Consider the following 20,770-nt stretch of genomic DNA (forward strand, 5'->3'; position numbering starts at 1 on the left):
ATCATCATGTCATCTCCAAAGTGTGATACCTTTGTTTCTTGTTGACTATTCTAATTGCCTCAATTTCTTTTTCTTCTCATATCCCTAAAGCTAACATTTCTGGTACCATAATGAATAACAGTCGTGATAATGGGCATCTTGTTTCATACCTTATCATATTGGAAATGCTTCTAACTCATCCACATTACATATAATACTTGCTGTTCATTTTTGGTAGATGCTACTTATCATTTTATGGAAGGCTCCATTTATGCCTATGCTGTCTAGGGCTTTTAATAGGAATAGGTTTTAAATTTTTTCAAAAGGTTTTGCTACATGTATTGAGATAATCATATGGTTTCTGAAATCCTTTATTTTTTTTTCCTTTTTGGAGGGAGGAAGGTAGGGCAATTGGGGTTAAGTAACTTGCCCAAGGTCACACAACTAGTTTTGCATTAAGTGTCTGAAGCTGTATTTGAACTCAAGTCCTCCTGATTCTAGGGTGGGTGCTCTAGTCACCGTGCCACCTAGCCACCCCAATCATATGTTTTCTGTTAGTTATGTTGTTGATATGATCAATTATGCTGATAGTTTTCCTAATATTGAACCAGCCCTGCATTCCTTGAAAAATCCTACCTGATTGTTGCTCAAAACCTCCTGATGGTCTGCTGAGGTGGGGCTTGCTCCTGGCTTTCTGGGTCAACTTCCATCTTGTTCTGGTCCCCTTCAGCCACAGCAAGAAGGATCTTTCCCATTAAATACCCCTAGCCTCCTGAGCAAAAATACTGTAGCACCCCATCTTTTTACTGGCTCCACCATTCGAGGATTTTTTCTAGGGCAATATACTTTTGATTTTTCAAGGTCCGCAAGGGAGGGTGAGTGCAATGTATTCTGCCATCTTGGCTCCCACAAGTTGAAATAGGTGACTTTCAAGCATTCATTCTGTGGACTGAGAGCTCCAGGAGTAGCTGCTGCCACTGCCACAGGCACTGCACATGACTACTCTTCTCTCTCCCATTTCTGACAGACCTCACTTCTATGCTGAGAGGCCTGGGAATCACCACTGCTGCCAGTGATTCAGTCCACTGGGGGTCTGCTCAGACTTTACTATGATTGAGTCTGCACTGGTGCAGCCTGTACAATAGACTATGCTTTTTTCCCAGCCTGGTGCAACAGATCCTTTCTGTCGACCTTCCAGGTTGTCTTGGACTGGAAATCTGACACATTTTGTCTCTTTGTGGATTCTGCCACTCTAGAATTTGTTCGGATTTGCTTTTTTATAGAAATTTGAAGGAGTTTATGGAAAAGTTCAGGTAAGTCCCTCCTTTCAATCAGCCATCTTAGCTCTGTCCCTTGTTTGTCCATTTTCAAAGGGAACCAGTGACATCATTGGTGGTGTCTAGACTTGGCCATAAATTGTATTTGAATGAGGCAGATTTGCACAAAGTCATCAGAATCACTCTCTGTTCATAAGTCATCAAAGTCCAGTGGCAGGACAAAAGTCAAGATGAGTGAAGGTTTCTTCAATGTCCAATGTCTAAGCATCCATTCTACAACTCCTCCTCAGCTGCCTTCATGACTGTTAAAACAAATTGTTCTGATCCACTCATTCCATCAGGGAAAGTCTTCACATCCCCCTAACTCACCAATGGGTTTGAGTCCAGTAACTTATCCTCAACCTGCTTTAACCCAGATGGTTGAGCACATTTCTGCTGAGATGGCTTACTAGACTATGGTCACTGCTCATGCTACTGCTTCTTCAAGCCACAGGTATGAGTTGGGTGAATCAAAGATGGATGAATAGCCTTAAAAAGAACTTGGTAAGCCCTCACACCTCTTGAACACCTCAAGTTGCTAGTGGATCAAGGACTGGACTTGGTACTAAGGAAGACCTAAGTTCACATCCACCTCAGACATTTAGGAGTTCTGACCCTGGACATGTCACTTCACTTCTTTAGAATTTAGTTTACCCATTTGTAAAAGGAAGGTGATGGTATAGATGACTTACATGGTCTTTTCAATCCCTAAAACTGTCCATCTCATCTGAGGAAGGATTTGAACTTATCTGTATCTTTCTGATTGAGTCTAGCAGTTTATTCTTTACATAATGTTTCTCTGAAAAAGAAAATGATTCACCAAAGTCCTTGGATGGCAGGTTTGTTGTCTTCAAATTTTTCCACTTCTTAATATATAGGCAACTTTTTTTTCAACTTCTTTTTAAAAAATTTATTTGCTGTTAGTATACTTTCATTACTAATTGCTACATTTTCTTTTCCCTTGTTTGAAGTACACCTGAGATTTCCTTTAATTTTTCAAAAGATGTCACCCATATGAGGGAAGGAAAGGAAAATATATTTCTATAGTACATAATAGTTAGACTAAAATATAAAGTCAAATGAATTGTTTTTGTAATTAACAAGTATTTCCCAAAACTAATCAATTTTGTGTTATAACCATTTATTAAAATGTATCCTTAACATGTATAAAGACAAAAATTCCCTCTCCTCCAGTTTTTCCAAAATAGTAGCTAAATAATATGAAAATTGAAGGAAAGCTATGCTGAAATCTTTTCAAATGTCATTTTTTATTGCTTCACTTGAATTTAATTCAGTTCAACAAGGATTTATTCAGCACTCTCTACAATGCATAACACTGCCCTAAATATGTGCTCAGATGCATGCCTTTTTCTGCTTTGTAAAATAAATGAGTTGTCAGTGGAAATATGACTTCCAGAGACTGGTTCTACCATTTGGGCTTAGGATTCCTTTCTTCCTCTATGCAATGTCATTCACTCCCTCATTTAACAAATGTTTGTGAAGTGTGTACTATTTGCAAGACACTCAGGAGGATAGATGGATAAATTAAGAAATATAAGAATCCAAACTCCAAGCAGTTAGGACTTTTATGGAAAATAGAAACTAGCTATGCTAAAAAAAAATGATGGAAGACAATGGCTTTTTCTTAACCTAATTTTCCCTCAAGGAACAAAACAGCAGGGATCTCTTTTGGACCCAGATGCTAATTGTGAATAGTGAAGAACCTTTTTCCCCAAAAACAAAATTCTAGATTCTTTCTAGATCATTAGCCTCTTTGAAGTAATAAAAAACTATGCCTTCTCAGGCTAAATTACTGCATTCTCTTTTTGTTTTGTTTTGTCTTTTTCTAAGCAAACTTCTTTTTTTGTTGTTGTTTTTGGTCTTTGGGGGGGTGGCTTTGCTCCTGAGTGATTCTTGTAGGTAAGGCAGGAATAACCAAAACCCAGAGGTATCAAATTTGTTTGGAGTTTGTTGAGTTCAACAACAAGGGAGCTACACTCACACAGGCAGAGATTCCCACGAAGGAACAACAATAATTAGAAAAAAAAAAAGCAAAGCTTAAAGATGCTTAAACCACAAAGGGGAGGGAAAACGTCAGGCAAAAGGAGATTGTGAGGCCATGTTGCAAGAGCTGGCTAACAGCTGATTAGTTACCTTGCCCTGTTTGACCAAGCTGATTCCTGACATCAGGGAACCTTTGAATTCTCCCTATACAGATTTTGTCACACAGGATGTTCTTCTGGCGGGATTATTGTCATGAGGAGAAAGTAAAGAGGTCCTTTAATTATTAAGATAATGCTTAACAAAGATGGAAGGAATTGTGCTCAGTTTATAATCCAGAATCCTCCCCAACTCCACCTTTTTGCCTTAAGGCATATCATTTATTCTAAGTGAGAGAATTCCTATAAGCAAGGATTGAATGGGAAGAGAATTGGGCTGTGAGGGGGAGCAAGATTTGGGAGGTAGTGGAACTCATAATTTTATATCTCTCCCAGAACCAGAATCCAGGGAAGGATAGTGGGTCATAGCAGCTGCTTGATACTTGAGAGCTGGTTACAAGCGTAGCACCATAACAGTGAGTAGAGAACAAATGGAAGCTAGTGACTTTACGAGAAATCAAGATACTGTTAAACAAATCCAAACAAACTAAAAAATAGAAGGCAATGTGAAATATCTCATTGAGAAAACCACTGACCTGAAAAATAGATCCAGGAGAAATAATTTAAAAATTATTGGACTACCTGAAAGCCATCATCAAAAAAACAACCTAGAAATCATCCTTCAAGAAATTCTCAAGGAAAATTGCCCTGATATTTTAGAACCAGAGGGCAAAATGAGGTTGAAAGAATCCAGCAATCAGCTCCTAAAAAAGATCCCAAAAAGAAAACTCCTAGGAAAATTGTAGCCAGCTTCTGGAGTTCCTAGATCAAAGAGTAGAGAACACTAGAGGCTGGTGGCAAGATGGTGGGCACATATCTTAATAACCTAAAAGTTCACTCAGTAATTTCTTGGCTACTGTGCGAGTGTCTGTCTTCCTACAAAGAAAGGCTTCTACCCATCCTGAAAAAGTGTTTTAATAGCAGAATATATTTCTGCCTTTTCCAGGGTAACATTCCAATGAAATCCATTTGGATATTGATGTCTATGAAGGGGCCTTAAGGATTTTGTCATGCCTCCAAGTCAGTTTTTACTTTTTCCTGGGTTATGTTGTATGTGAAAATGACATTGTTGGAAAACTGGTCTCACTATCTGGGCTACTCCTAAGACCTTCCAATCCCTGAGGATTTTGGCTACCACCACCCTTTGACTTGTGTGAGCCAAAGAGTGGTCCTCAGGAACCTATGTAGACAGTAATGAACAGGGTATCATATGCCATCTGGCCTTGTATAGCCAAAGAGATCAGAGTGAGGAGAGAGTCTAGAAGCAGTCCACGAGGTCTATTCAGGGGACAGGATATGTACCTAAGTTGTTACACAGTGTGTAGATGAAGGCAAGGGATCACAATTGGCTGAAAAAAGAAGGGGAAACTGAAAGGTGTGACCATAATCACAAAGAACTACATCTTTTGCTAGAGAATCTGCATGAATATTGCCCACAGACACAGGGAAATACCTAGCAAGGTCTGACAGCAGCAAAACTGCTACAGGGAAGAAATATAAGCAGCATATTGACTATGACCAGATGGACATACCAGTGGTAATAAGGAATCCCCAGAGTTTCCAAGTTTTGGACATTCTGCAATTCTCTGTTTGATTCCAAGTTAAGAGTCATAGTTCACAGCCAATCATGCATGAAATTTCCACATTATTCACAACCCTGTAAATAGCCAGGCTCAGAATTTGCCAGATGGGAATATTTCCTGTTTAGAAAGGAAATATCACAATGGGAAAACTGAGTCAACAGACTCCTACTTTTTTCTATGTAAGGCTGTCCTTTCTACTTTCCCAGGCACTGACATCCACTTTCATACTCCTTTTTGCCAGCATACAGAAGTCTACTTCAATGGTAGACTATTGGTTTATTGATAATTCAGACAATCATACCTAAAATTAAAATTCAGAATAATATCAAAATATAGCTCCAAGAGATTTTATCTCAAATAGCAAAATTCATTAATCACAGCTTAGGGGTAGTATTTTTTTTTCTGATGCTTCACCAGCATTTAACAATGAGAACATATAAGGAATTGTATTTATGCTTCATTTACAAATTAAGAATAATTACATCTGGAGTTTTCACATATGGTGAATATATGATAGTTCACTCAACAACCCCAGAAAAATTCTGACTACATTAAGCTTCCAGTCTGTATTGCCTCTGAACCTTAAGACACAATAGAATCTTTGAATCTAGGTCTATTTTTGCTAAGTTGGCTCAAACATGTAACTTCACTACCTGCTACTTATTAACAGGCACTATTTCACAATTTTCATACTTGATGGTCAAATAATCTCAGATAAAATACACTCTTCACTATATGCAAAATTTTCAAGTCTCCCCACTTTGACTGGCAGTGGTCCTAATTTCTCAAACTCCATTACTTTGGAACTTTATAGCATGTTGTCAACAGTTTCTCTCAAAATCGATAGGATCTTATGACCTTACATGAATCTAAAGTCCCAAGAAACCTAACAAATAAGGACAACTTAAGAGGTCTTTGTTACTTTCCCCCCCAAACTATAAGTTATTATTGTCCACTTTAAAAGCAAAATATACCCAATTAAATATTTAAATATTCAAACATTGGGACTGCATTCTTTAACAGTTGAATTCACAGCCTAACAGTAACCAGATCAAAAGAAGTTATTTTTCTTCAAAGTTTTAAAGTCATATTTTTAAAATATAATAATTATTATTATTATTTTACATGTAACTGGGAAATGAGTTATACAGGCACTGGGGCATAGAGATACACTGTGCCCTACTGGAAAGTTGGAGAAGTTATGGAGGAAGATATGGGAGAGAGGAGATTGGGGGAGGGGATATTCAGTGGGATCGCTGTTTTGGGGTGGTGGGTAGGAAAAATGGGGAGAAAATTGTAACTCCACTGTTCTCCGGGTGCTTCTGTTCTCTCACAGCAGTGTTGTTGCTGTTGTTTGGTCTCCCTTCTAAATTGTGTAAGGTAAAAAAAGACTTTTTGTGCTAGAGAACTTATGAAGCTCAAGACCCACCAAACCCCCACGTCACTGTCTGGCAAATACAAGTTTCCTTCACTAAACTAAGGTTATCCTAGGTGAATGAGTCTTGACCAATGAGTCTAGCAGTGGAGAACCTATAGTCTCAAGGCCACAGGTGTTCCTCTAGGTTCTCAAGTACAGCCTTTTGACTGAATCCAAATTTCACAGAACAAATCCCCTTACCAAAAGGATTTATTTTAGAAAATTTGGACTCAGTCAAAAGACCATACCCAAGGACCTAGAAGGTCAGATTCCTCACCCCTGGTAGATTTGGGTGGCCACTGACCAGAAAAAGATAAGGTATAGCTGTGGATATGGCTTAGATTGGTCTAAGCCCATTTTATAACACTAGACATATGGTACACAGAAACAAGCCGAACCAGACACAGACATAGTTTCAGGGATTGCCCTGCAGCTGGGATAGCAGCCCCTGATAGAAATTTCATAGTCTACCAGGAATCTTATCTCTAATCCTTCTCCAGGACTCCCTGTCCAAGGGGTTTAAGGGTTTCACTGAGTCCTTCCTCCCTTGCTTTCTACTGAAGCTCTGTCAGATTGGCCAAGTGGATATAACTGTCTTTGACAGCCCTGTTCCTCAATTTAAAAATCTAAGTGAAATCCAGGAATCCTTAACAGGGGATAACCTAAGACAATGACGTAACAATGATGCCATGCTCAAGATAGCCTTGTGGCACCTGATATCAGTTGTAGTACTAGAATTAGTGGCTAGTTTATGCTTAAAAAATACTAAAGGTATAATAAGAAATTCACAGTGCAAGGGCAGAAAATCCTTCAAACAAGAGACCAACTCACAATAACCTTAGAGAATTTGAAGAAACTGGAATTAGACACAAAACAGATAGCCAATGAATACTTGCTAGCCAAGTTAAAAAAAAGTACACAAGTACTTTCTAAACCTAGCCCAAACCTCTTCCTCAACTGATTAGACTGAGGGTATAGCCATTCCTATATCAAGGAGCCTTGATCAGTTCTAACCCTCCAGAGGAGGAATACCAACTTCTCAAACAAAACCTAATAGAAATAAATTCTACTCACTCAGTTTGTGATTCCCATCACTACAGAAGAGGATCACAAGTGGGTATCATCCACCAGAATCCTGGTTAGTGACTCTGATGTGATATGGTGACTCTATCCATCTTGAATCCTCCTGCCAGGAACTATAGGTAATGTAGAAATAAGGAGATCTCAGAGTAGCTTGTCTTGGGACTTAACTGAGTTTAATGGCAGGGGAGTCCACCCTCACAGGCAGACTTTGAGAAGGAAGAAAAAGACAATGTATATATATTTAAACTACAAAGGAGGGAAGAAGGCTTCAGGCTAAATGTGATTGGGAGGAGTTATTCGAGAACAGGCTTATCATATACCTTAAGGTACCATTAAAGACCAAGCTGATACTTGAAATCAGGGAACTTTTGAAGACTCCCTAAAACAAGGTTATCAAGCAGACTGTTCTTATACAGGGGTCATTAGGATGAAGAGCAGGGCAAGAATAACTTTTAATTGGTCTGCTAATGCTTAATACAAAATGAAGAGAGACGGGCTCAGTTAACCAGATGGGGGGAGTGGTGTTCAATTTTTTTATCCACATTCTGCAATGCAGCAGTTCAATAACTGTTGCTAAACCAGTTAGTAGAAAGTAGTGGAACCATTGAGTAGAAAGGAGCATGACTAAGAATACAGGCTGAGTGCAGTATAGTTAAAGGAATGGCAGGCTTGGTGTTGAATCTTTCACCTGATACTAATTGTATTGCCATGGTATAGTCTTTTCTCTATATTTATTTACTTATGTGTAGAATGAGCCTAATAATAGCTATGGCACCTGCATCATTCATTATCATTCTTTACGGATTGTTTCTGGTTTTGTTACTGTTATTTCAGGATAAAATGAGGTGTTGTTTCTGAAGTACACTGAAAACCTTAAAATGGTATAAAATGACAGATAAAAGTTTTATTCTGTGACTATGAAAAAGCAAAAACAGTATGCCTTTAAACCATTTACTTTTCATCAGTATATTCAATATAAGTCCTTAACACAATTTCATTGATGTTTTTTAAATGTGTCTTAACATGAAAATTCCAATAAAGCATATCCAATGAGATTTTGTATAAAGTAGGCAAGGATTTGGGGCTAAAATAATATTTTAAAACATAGTATATGATCTGGTATGATTTTTTTTCTCCATCCACCCTGTTAAGGTGAAACAATAAAGACATGTGGGATGAAATAGCACAGAGCTTTTGTTATAAGTCCTTAAAAAAAAGTCTGAGTGATGACATCATACCAGGTGTAATTCATACCATTAATCTGTCTACTACAAAAGAACAGAAAAGCTAATTTATTTTGTTTGGGCTTTTGGAACTCTTTGACATAAATATTCTATACCAAAAACTGAAGCATTTTGTTTCATATGGCTGTAAATTGAAAACCTTTGGCCTTATGTTGTGATATAATAAGAATTAGCTCATCACTTTATATATCTTAATTGGAGGACTATAAATTAAAATATTTATTCCTTCCAAAACATAGAGGAATAAGTTGGAATTCCATAAGAATTCATATCAAAGACTGAAATGATGACTCTTTTAATGTTTGAATCTTAATTGTTTATAAATATTGGCTTGCAAATTTTCTCATAGCCACCAGTCATCCTTGTCAATTAGTATTATTCATTTTATGTGTTGCTTGCATTTTTATACCGCCTTCTTTGCAAAGTATTTTCATACTTTCTTATCATGTTGTGTCATTGAAATTTAGGAAGTGGTTCTATGATTTCAATGTAATAGGTAACTACCAATAAATAAAGTTCTTTTATCAATGCAGGTTAATACAATCTCTACAATAAAGAGAGTTGCCAGAACAATTTATAGCAAAGGATTATGGGATCTAAAGTATAAAATATCTAGAAATTACATATAAAATCATCCATAGGCTCTCAGAGTTTAAAGAGATCTCAGAGATCAATTAAATAAAAATTTATTTGAAAGAAAATTTCCTCTACAACCTTTCTGATGCAATGTAAACCAACTAGCATTTGAAGAATTCCACTAAGCCAAAAAAAAAAAGAAGAAGAAAAGAAACTAAAATGCAAAAACCCAACAACCTAGTGAGACAGTCAATTCTACCACTACCCCACTCTAATTATTAGGAAATTTGTCTTTACACCAAGGGTAAAGTTGTCTTTTTCCTGTCAGTCATTGGTACCATCTCCCCTCTAGAGTCACCCAGAACAAGCCTAAACTTTACTTCACATGACAGTCCTTTAAATGTTGGGAAATATTTTCAAAATCACCCTAATTAACTCTTCTCCATACTAAAAATGTCCATTAATTAAAAAAAAGTCCTCTTAAAACTATGATCTCCAAGTTCCCTCATCAGTCTGGCTGCTCACCTCTGGACTGTGTGTTTTATCAATGTGCTTTCCAAAGGGTGGTTGGAGAAAGGAACAGAACACTCCAATGTGTTCATTTAATATTTGAAACAGAAAAGTCTGAGGTAGAAAGTTTCTGAGTATAGTGATTTATTTGCAAGTGTAGCCTTTGAAATCAATTGTACTAACTTCTCAGTAGTCAGAGACAAAGGAATGATTTGCCAAGCTTATTTTTATAATGGAAAAAGAGTTTTATTACAAATTACAGCAATCTTAGGAAAGTTGTTTTGCACATAAATCTATTGGATAAGACAGGTCATCTGACTCATTTACTCCTCCCCACCCCACCCCAAAGGTCTTTCCTACACAATTTGTTGTTCTGGCTACCATTTGCAGTGTAGGTGTGTCTAGAAGTAACAGGGCATTTCTGGGATGTGACAGCTATTAAATCTGAAGTTCTACTGAATTTGAACCTAGGTCTATCAACCTCTCTGTGAAAGAGAGATTGCTTTAGAAATCTTGCCCTGCAGTTGTAACATTTGCAATTCAAGGGACCTGTAGATTGACCAATAAAAAGGATCTTAATTTAGGGAGTTTCAGATAAAGAGAATTTATCCAGGAAGAATGGAAGAGGAACTTAATCTTTAGAAAAATGTTTATAATGCCTAACTTAATCATATGATTACTTTATTCCTACAAATATATATGGGTAATCTAAATCATTTATAAATTATTTATCAATAAATGATAAATACTAATAAAGCCTTATACATCCTTCATATCTCCCCCATCTGGATGATATACATATTAATAAGGCTAAATGACATAGCAGATTGAGTACTGGGCCTGGAGTCAAGAAGACTTGAATCCAAATTTGGCTTTAGAAAGCTTTGTAATTCTGGATAAGTAAATTCACCTCTGAGTCTCCATATCAATATCTGTTGAATGGGAATAATAATAGTACCCATCTTGCACTATTGTCATAAGAATCAAATAACTTAACTTATCTAAAGCATTTTGCAAACATTGTAAAATGCTGGCTATGATGATGCATATGATTTAATCAGCTATGTGACTGATTTATTTCACTTTTGATTTCTTAGTTTTAGGATTCACATTGCAGCTTCAGTCACCTAATAGTTTCAAATTGTTTTCAAATAAACTGCTAACAATTGATGCCTCTACTATCTTGACTATAAGCATTTAACTTTTAAAGTTATACATTGGAATTTTATATTTGAAGAAATATTTTAGATTTGTATTTCAATTTATGAGACACATATGATGTTGTAGCCTGAAAAATTCTTTTTATTTAATCTTTGCTCTCAGTTAACATTTCAAATATTACACTCAGAATTATACCCAAGGCTGTATTTTTTCAGGATTTTATTTCTGATAATTGCAAAAGAACCTGATAAATCCAAGTAGTCATTTTTAATGACATTTAAAATGTAGGAAAATGGTGAACTCCTCAATTATATAGATTGTGATAATCAACAACAGAATTTACACTTGTAAGACATTTGACAGCTATTGGGGGAAAATATTCTGTTGCTCACCTTATCCCCAAAAAGCTGGTGACAAGCAAAAAAAAAAGAGAAAAGAAAACATCAATGTCAACAGTTCACTGATCAAAGTCAGACTTGACCTACTTACAACCCATGATGACTTGAAACTTAACTAAATTTTCTCTGTGCTTTGATAGGCACTGATTGATGGAAATACACTCTGAATTTTTCCAGATTACTTGTACAATGGAGAAATGATTCAACTGCAGGTGATATGCTGGAAAAAAATCTTGATACTATTTAAAGTAAAAGAGTAGAAATATTTTGCATAGATCATACATGGTGGCGGCGGTGGATCCGGTGTGGATGGTGGCTACGCTCATGGCGGCCTCTAACTCGGCACGGGCCGGGCCCAGGACCTGGGCCCTGTGGGGTTCCCTGCCACTCATGGTGATTCTCAGGGCCACGGGCACAGGCAAGTCCAAGCTGGCGCTGCAGCTGGGCCAGTGGCTCGGCGGCCGACTCCATGCAGGGTGGAGGTCCTGGGGTGTGTGACCAGCTTGCCAGAGCATGTGGAGACTTCAGAGAGGAAACCCAACTCATACCTTCTGCAACTGAGAAAACCCCAGCGAGTGGGATGAAGCTCCCTTCTGGTAACAGAGTCCTCCTGTGGCGAAAAGCCCAAAAGTCAAGCAATTGAGTGGCAACATGAGCAAATGAGGGAAGCAAAGCAAGCAAAGAAACCCAACTTTACACTCCTATTTTGGGGACAAAAAGGATTAAAGCATGGAACAGGAAGAAGACAACAAAGTTAGAACTCCTGCACCAAAAGCTTCCAAGAAAAATACGAGCTGGTTACAGGCCATAGAGAAGCTTAAAAAGGATTTTGAAAACCAAATAAGAGAAGTGGAGGAAAAATTGGGAAGAGAAATGAGAATGATGCAAGAAAATTATGAAATGAGAGTCAACAACCTGACTGAAGAAAATAACACTTTAAAAAATAGACTAACTCAAATGGCAAAAGAGGCTCAAAAAGCCAATGAGGAGAAGAATGCCTTAAAAAGCTAGAATTTGCCAGATGGGAAAAGAATCTCAAAAGCTCACTGAAGAGAATCATTCCTTCAGAATTAGATTGGAACAAATGGAAGCTAGTGACTTTATGAGAAATCAAGATACCATTAAACAGATCCAAACAAATGAAAAAATAGAAGGCAATGTGAAATACCTCATTGGGAAAACCACTTACCTGGAAAATCGATCCAGGAGGGATAATTGTTGGACTACCTGAAAGCCATGATCAAAAAAAAGAACCTAGAAATCATCCTTCAAGAAATTCTCAAGAAAAATTGCCCTGATGTTTTAGAACCAGAGAGCAAAATAGAGGTTGAAAGAATCCACTGATCACCTCCTGAAAAAGATCCCAAAAAGAAAACTCCTAGGAACATTGTAGCCAGCTTCTGGAGTTCCCAGACCAAGGAGAAAATATTACAAGCAGACAGCAAGAAATAATTTAGATATTGCGTAAACACAATCAGGATAACACAAGATCTAGCAGCTTCTATACTGAGGGATCAAAGGGCTTGGAATATGATATTCTGGAGTTCAAAGGAGCTGGGATTAAAGCCAAGAATCACCTACCCAGCAATACTGAGTATCATGTTTTAGGGGAAAATATGGTCATTCAGTAGAATAGATTACTTTCAAGCATTCTTGATGAAAAAACCAAAGTTGAATAGAAAATTTGACATTCAGATACAAGAAACAAGAAGCATGAGAAAGTAAAAAGGAAAAGAAATCATAAGGAACTTATCAAAGTTGAACTATTTACATTCCTACATGGAAAAACAATAATTGTAACTTATCAAACTTTTCTCAGCATGAGAATAGTTGAAGGGAATAGAAATGTATATATGTGTGTGTGTGTGTTTGTGTGTGTATAGACACACATATATACATATATGTCTATATAGGAGGGTATATGGGCATATGAATATATATATATATGTGAATGTATGTATGTACATGTACAGGTATACATAGAAGGCACAGGACCAATTGAATAGGAAGGGATGTATCATCCCTTAAAATCAACCCTTAAAAGGTGAAATTAAGAGGTGAGAGGAATATAATGAGAGGAGATGGGGAGAGACAGAATGAGGTAAACTATCTTATATAGAAGAGGCAAGGGAAAATGGTTACAATGGAGGGGCAGAACAAGAAGGCAAAAGGGAATGGGTTAAGCTTATTCTCATTGAATTTGGCTTAGGGAGAGAATGACATGCACACCAAATAGGGTATGTCACCCTACAGGAGAGTAGGGTGGAAGGGGATGAGAGGGGGGATGATGGAAGGGTGGGCAGGCTGAGGGGGGAGGGAAGTTGGAAGCACCCACTTTTGAAAAGGGACAGGATCAAAGTAGAGAATAGAACAAGTGGGAGGTAGGATAGGAGGGAGAGAAATATAGTCAGTCTTTTACAATATATCCACTCTGAAATATTTTACATAGCTACACATGTATAACATATACTGAATTGCTTATCTTCCCAGTAAGGGTGGGTGACAAGAGAGGAAGGGAATGAATCTGGAATTCAAAGTTTTAAAATCAAATGTTTAAAGTATGTGTGTGTGTATACTATTATTACTATTATTTTACATGTAACTGGAAAATAATACATACAGGCACTGGGGCATAGAGATCCACCGTGCCCTTCTGGAAAGTCAGAGGGGGTATGGGAGAAGATATGGGAGAGAACATATTGGAGGGGATATCCAGTGGGATCGCTATTTTGGGGTGTTGGGTAGGGGGAAAATGGGTAGAAAATTTGCAACTCAAAATCTTGCAGAAATGAATGACATAACCTAGAAGTTAATAAAGCATTTATTAAAAACATTTAAAAAAGATCATACATGGTTCTCTTATTTTGCTATAGGTAGAAGGACAAAAAAAAATGTTCCTTAAGTGAATCATGATGTGGCTAAAGTCTATTAAAATATAATGGAAATAAATTACCTTGATTTCTACTCATTTACATACAATATCTAATATTTTGAGAATTTAATTAAAAACAAGGTAAACAAGTCAACTTTCCTGGGCCTAAAAGAAGCCATTTATGCATAACTCAAAAGTGAGAAAAAGTGCAGTTTATAGGACCTAGAATTTTTTTATAAAATTAAATTGGATGTACAAAATAAAATTTTATAATTTCTTGCTATAGCTAGCATTTCTAATACAGTATTGAATAATAGCGATGAAAATGAACATCCCTCTGAAAATGTGTGAAAGTGTGTGAAAATGAACAACCTCTGATCTTCTTGGGAAGGCTTCAAGTTTATCCCCATTACAGCTAGCTTACTCTTGGTTTTAGAAACATACTACTTATCATTGTTTTTCATAGGAAAGGATATTGCATTTTTTCTAAAGCCTTTTCTGAATCTGTGGAGATAATCATATGATTTGTGTCGTTTTTTGTTTTTGATGTAGTCGATTACACTGATAATTTCCCTAATATTGTACCATCTTTGAATTCCTGGTCATCCTTCCACCTGGTGTTAATATATGATCTTTATCACATATTGCTGTTATTTCCTTGCTAGTATTGTATTTAATGCTTTTGTATTGATATTAAAGAAATTGCTCTGTAGTTTTCTTTCTCTATGCTCTCCAAAGTTTAGGTATCAAAAACATATATGTGTCATAAAAGGATTTTGCTACAACTCCCTTGAATAATTTTTAAAAAATAGTTTTTATAGAATTTTGGGCATCTAGGTATCATAGATCATAGAGTAAAGGGCCTGGAGTCAGGAAGACTCATCCCCCCAGACTTCACATCTGGCTTCAAAAACTTAGTTGTAAAAACCTGAGCAAGTCACTTAACTTCACTCTCCTCAGTTTCTTCATCTGTAAATTAGATAGAGAAGGAAATGGCAGATTACTCTAGTATCTTTACCAAGAGCCTTTATTGGGGTCAAGAAGAGTGAGATTTGACAGAAATAACTGGACAAAATAGCATTGAATTTATTTTTTTTCCTTAAATAGTTAGTAAAATTCATTTGTAAATCTGGTCCTGGTAACTTTTATTTCCCCTCTGGTTTATGGTTTGTTCAATTTCTGTTTTGTTTCCTCCTTTGTTAATTTGGACAGTTTACATTTTTGTAAAGATCAATCCATTTCATTTAGATTGTCAGATTAACTTGCATATAAGTAGGCAAAATAACTCCCAATAATTACTTTAATTTCATTTCATTTATGGTTCTGTCATCCTTTGCAATTTTTATACTGGTAATTTGTTTTTCTTATTTCTAGATAGAATAATGGTCTGTATCTTCATTTTTCATGAAACCTATCCCTAATTTTATTAATTATTTCAATTATTTTTACTTATAATTTTATTCATGTCACCTTTGATTTTAGGTGTTTCTAATCATGGTCTTTAATTTAATCTTTTGCTAGTTTTATTAGTTGGATTTCCATTTCATTGATCCAACCTTTCTCTCTTCTATTGATGTATATTTTTAGAGATATAAGATTTTACCTAAGTACTGCTTTGACTACACCCCACAAATTTTTGTGTGTTGTCACATTATTGTCATTAATTTTAATGAAATTAATGATAGCTTGTAAGATTTATTCTATGACTCACTCATTCTTTAAAATTAAATATCTTTCCAAATGATTTTTAATCGATGCTTCCATGACATTTTATTGAATGTAATTTATTCCATTATTGTCTAAAAAGGGGGAATTTATTATTTCTGCTTTTCTGCATTTGTTTATGCTGTTTTTATGCCCTAATAAAATTTCTTGTGAAGGGGCCATGTGCAGCTGTGAAAAAAGGTATATTCCTTTCTATTCCCATTCATTTTCCCCCCAGTGGTTTAGCATATGAAACTTTTTAAAGATCCTACTCATACTCTTAGCTTTTGTCTTATTTATTTTATGGTTAGATGTATCTAGCTTTCAGAGGGCAAAGGTGAGCTTCCCCCACTAGTACAGTTTTACTGTCTATTTCCTACTTTAATTGATTTGGAATTTTCTTTAAGAATTTCAATGCTATGTTATTTGGTGCATATGCATTTCATTTTAATATTCCTCCAATTTCTATGGTACCTTTTATCAATATGTACTTTCCCTGTTTCTTCTTTAATTAGGTCTATTTTTCCTTCGCTTTATTTGAAATCACAATTGCTACCCCTACTTTTTTAAATTCAGCTGAAGCATAATAGATTCTACTCCAGCTCCTTAATTTAATTCTCTGTGTGCCTCCCTGTTTCATGTGTGTTTCTTATGTCAATATATTGTTGGATTCTGGTTTCTTATCTATTCTGTCTGCTTCTGTTTTATGGGTGAGTTAATCCAACTTACATTCACAATTATTTTTATTAATTGTATGTTTCCCTAATCTTAATTTCTTCCATTTGTCTTTATCTCTTTTAACTATACCTTCTCTGTCTGTTTTGGTTCTCACCATGCCTTTCTTTATCACCTTCTTTCTTTTATCTTCTTTTCTTCCTAATTTCCAGTTAGGTGAAAGAGACTTCTATACCCAGTTGAGTTCAATATAAATCTGTCTTCTTCTTACTGTGAGAGTAAGGTTTATTCCAGGAGTGGGGAACCTACAGCCTCATGGCCACATGTGTGCCTCTAGGTTCTCAAGTATGTTTTTTTGACTGAATCACCATCATTGGATTTGTTCTGTGAAGTACGAATTAAGTCAAAGGACCACACTTGAGGACCTACAGGGCTACATGTGTTCTCAAAGCTGCAGGCTCCCCACTCCTGGTTTAAACATTGCCGAGCATCTAAACATTCCCTGCCTCCACTGTAAAAATGCTTTGGACAAGTGATATAATTTTTCCCATACTTCTTTTCACTTCCTTCTTCTCCCAGGGTATCCTTCATTATCACCATCCTTTTTTTATGTTATCCCAAAATATTTTATATACTCTCAACACCTTCTGTCCATGTAGAGTCTGTCCCACTGCCCTTATAATGATAATTTTATTATAACTTTCATGTATCATCTTCCTATATAAGGATATCAACAGTTTAACCAAATTGAGTCCTTCATGATTTTTGTGTCATATTTACCCTCTTAATACTTCTCTTGAGTCTTGAATTTGAAAGTCAAAACTTTTATTCAGCTCTGATTTTTTCATCAACAATACCTGAAATTCCTCTATTTCATTAAATATCCCTTTTTTTCCCCTTGACGGATAATACTCAGTTTTGCTGGGTAGATTATTCTTGTTCTTTTTTTTTAGAACTCTTGTTCTAGTTCTTTTGCCTTCTGAAATATCATATTACAAATTCTCTACTGCTTTCAGTTAATAGCTGCTGATTTTTGTGTGATCTTGACTGTGACTCCATTATATTTGAATAGTTTCATTATATTTGAATATATATATATATATATATATATATATATATATATATATATATATATATATATACTCCATTATATTTGAATAGGCTCCTAGAACTATTTTCTCTTCCATCTGGGAACTCTGAAATTTAATTAGAGTATTCTTCGGAGCTTTCATTTCAATATCTATTTCAGGTGATCATTGATGAATTCTTTCAATTTCAATTTTATTTTATGTTTCTGGGATATCTGGGTAGTTCTCCTTGATATGTGTGTATACATATATACATATGTGTATGTGTGCATATATATATATATTTTTAAATATGATGTTGATGTCTAGGTTCCTTCTTTGATCATGGCTTTCAGGAAATGCCATAATTCTTAAATTATCTCTTCTTGATCTGTTTTACAGGGCAGTTGTTTTTCTGATAAAATATTATACATTTTCCTCTATTTTTTTCAGTCTTTTGACTTTAAAAAAATTCTTGATGCTTCATGGCGTCATTAATATCCACTTGCTCAATTTTAATTTTTTAAGGTGTTATTTACTTCAGTATTTTTTCTGCCTCTTTTTTCTAGCTATTAATTGTCTTTTCCTAATTTTCTTGCCTTTCTGTCATTAATTTATCTAATTTTCCCTCTATCACTCATATTTGATTTTTGAACACCATTTCTTCACTCTTTCAGATATTCTGTCCAATTCACTTTTTTTTTCTTTGAGGCTTTGTTTATAGCATTGTCTCCTTATAAATTTGTATCTTACTTTTGTTTGTCATCTTAGTAGCTTTTCATGGTCTTTTTTGTTGTTTGATCATTTCTCCAGCCTATTTTTAACTTTGAATTTTATATTTAAATTGGGATGCTGTGCAATGGAGTTGCCAAACAGCACCCTGTCCTGTGTACAGTGCTTGAAGAAGGGACCACTATACTTTAATGATGACCAGTTGTCCAGTCTCCTTATCATCTTTGGGGAGAGGTCTATAGAATCAGTTGTTCTTCTTGATGCCTCTACCTTCAAGTATCAGAGCTGGTGTTTTCATCATCCTTGTTCTGGGTCAGACCCCTCTCCAGTGTTACAGATCACTCTTTCTCTTTAGCTGGAAAAAATGTTTCACTCCAACTTTGTGTTGGCTCTGCCACTCTAGAATTTGATTTAAGGCATTATTTTAAAGTTGTTTGGAGGGGAAGGTTGGGAAATGTAAGTGCTTCCTCAATCCTAACATCTTGATTCCACTTCCCATGAAAAATATTTGGCAAACTTTTAAATTTCTATATGATTAATCAGTTCTGCATAAATAGCTATATAAATCTTTTAAAAATATATAATTCTGTAAAAATTACAGTTCTTTATAAATATTTATATCTATGTAAATATACATATTTTTGAGAAACAAAGAGATACATTAGAATCAGGATGAATTGGATTTAAGTCCTGGATAATGGCTGCATCATGAGGGACAAATTATTTAATAATAGTAATAGCTAACATTTTTTATAATACTTACTATGCTCTAGGCACTGTACTAAGTGCTTTGAAAATATCTCATTTTATCCTCACAACAACCCTGGGAAAGAGGTGTTATTATTATCCCAATTTTACAGTTGAGGAAACTGAGGTAAAAAGCCCAGGTTCACATAGATGTTAAGTATCTGAGGTCAAATTTGAATTCAGATCTTCCTGACCCTAGACCTAGCTCTCCATGTACGCATTGTCCCCAGAATATATTCTGAGATTATAAATGGTAAAGCAGATTCCTGTTTGCATTGGGAGATGGGAGCTTCCTGAGCAGGAGTTCTCTATATAAATCAAAAAAAAACTGTTCCAGAAAAAAAGGACCAAACAAAAAATCCCTCCAAAAATTATTAGTTTTATTTTGCCATGATGGGGTACCTGATACACCAGGTATCCAAGAAAGAAGTTTTGTTCTTTTTTTTTTAATTTCCAAGGTTTTTATACTGTCTATCATTATAGGTATCACTAAACATATTCAAGAATTAGAATTTTTCTTAAATTTGACTAATTCAATGTCCCTAATTCAGTGTTTCAGGGATCTTTGATTCCTTTGCATAAAGGCATTCTTTCTACCTATGTGGATTGTTACTGAGGTCTTTGTCGAATGTCTTCATGAGCTATACAAAAAAATCATCCGTTAATCAAGAAGTATCGTTTAAGTAAGTGCCTATGAAGTTCCAAGCATTGTACTAGGTATTTCAATATAGATTTAGTTTTGTTGAGTCATTTTCAATCATGTCTAACAATTCATGACTTCATTTGGGGATTTCTTGGCAAAGATACTGAAGTGGTTTTCCATTTCCTTCTCCAGCTCATTTTACAGATGAGCAAACTGAGGCAAACAGGGCTAAGTGACTTACCCAGGTTCACACAATTATTAAGTGTCTGAGATCAGATTTTAACTCAGGTCTTCCTGACTCCAGGCAAAGCACTCTATCTGGGCTACCTACTGTCCTGGGAATATAGGTGCAAAGAATGGAAAAAAAATTGTTCTCAAGGAGCTTTGATTTAATGAAGGAAGAAGATGACAGGCTCACTTAGAATTATTTACAGACATACAATCTATACCTAGGTCATAGGGAAATATTTTTTCTATCTTAATATAGGATTTCCCAGAGTTTGTTCTCAAGAGGCACCAAATTAGGACTTTACCTTTACTAGATTTAGTATTGACTATATTATTGTGTATATTACATACAAATTTTAATCCCACCATTCTTCTTCTATACTTCCACCCCTATTTTAAATCTAAATTATCTTTCTCTGTCATTTATACTTCTTTTCTTATTTCTTTATTCCTTCTTCTGTTATATTGGTTTACTCTTTTTGATTATGGCTTCTTTTCTCCTCAATTTCTTATAATATTTTCTCATCCTTTCATCATCATGGGACTAAGACCTGGAGGTCAAAAATCTAAGAAGTGGCTTAATAATAATTTCCAATTATATGAAAAAAAAACCTAATTCTGATCAGGGATTCTTTGAGTGTGTGTGTGTGTGTGTGTGTGTGTGTGTGTGTGTGTG

The 20,770-nt window shown here is 35.6% G+C and overlaps 1 protein-coding gene across 1 annotated transcript in view; it reads left to right on the forward strand.

The window, feature by feature from the left end:
• SNTG1 (syntrophin gamma 1) overlaps positions 1 to 20,770 on the forward strand; it is a 378,060-nt gene that overhangs the window by 35,458 nt on the left and 321,832 nt on the right. The window lies entirely within an intron of this gene.

Source organism: Petaurus breviceps, unplaced genomic scaffold (genome assembly GCF_028583685.1).
Source record: "Petaurus breviceps papuanus isolate PSGF00001 unplaced genomic scaffold, PetGlider_PUasm1.0 38, whole genome shotgun sequence".
Taxonomy (NCBI): domain Eukaryota; kingdom Metazoa; phylum Chordata; class Mammalia; order Diprotodontia; family Petauridae; genus Petaurus; species Petaurus breviceps.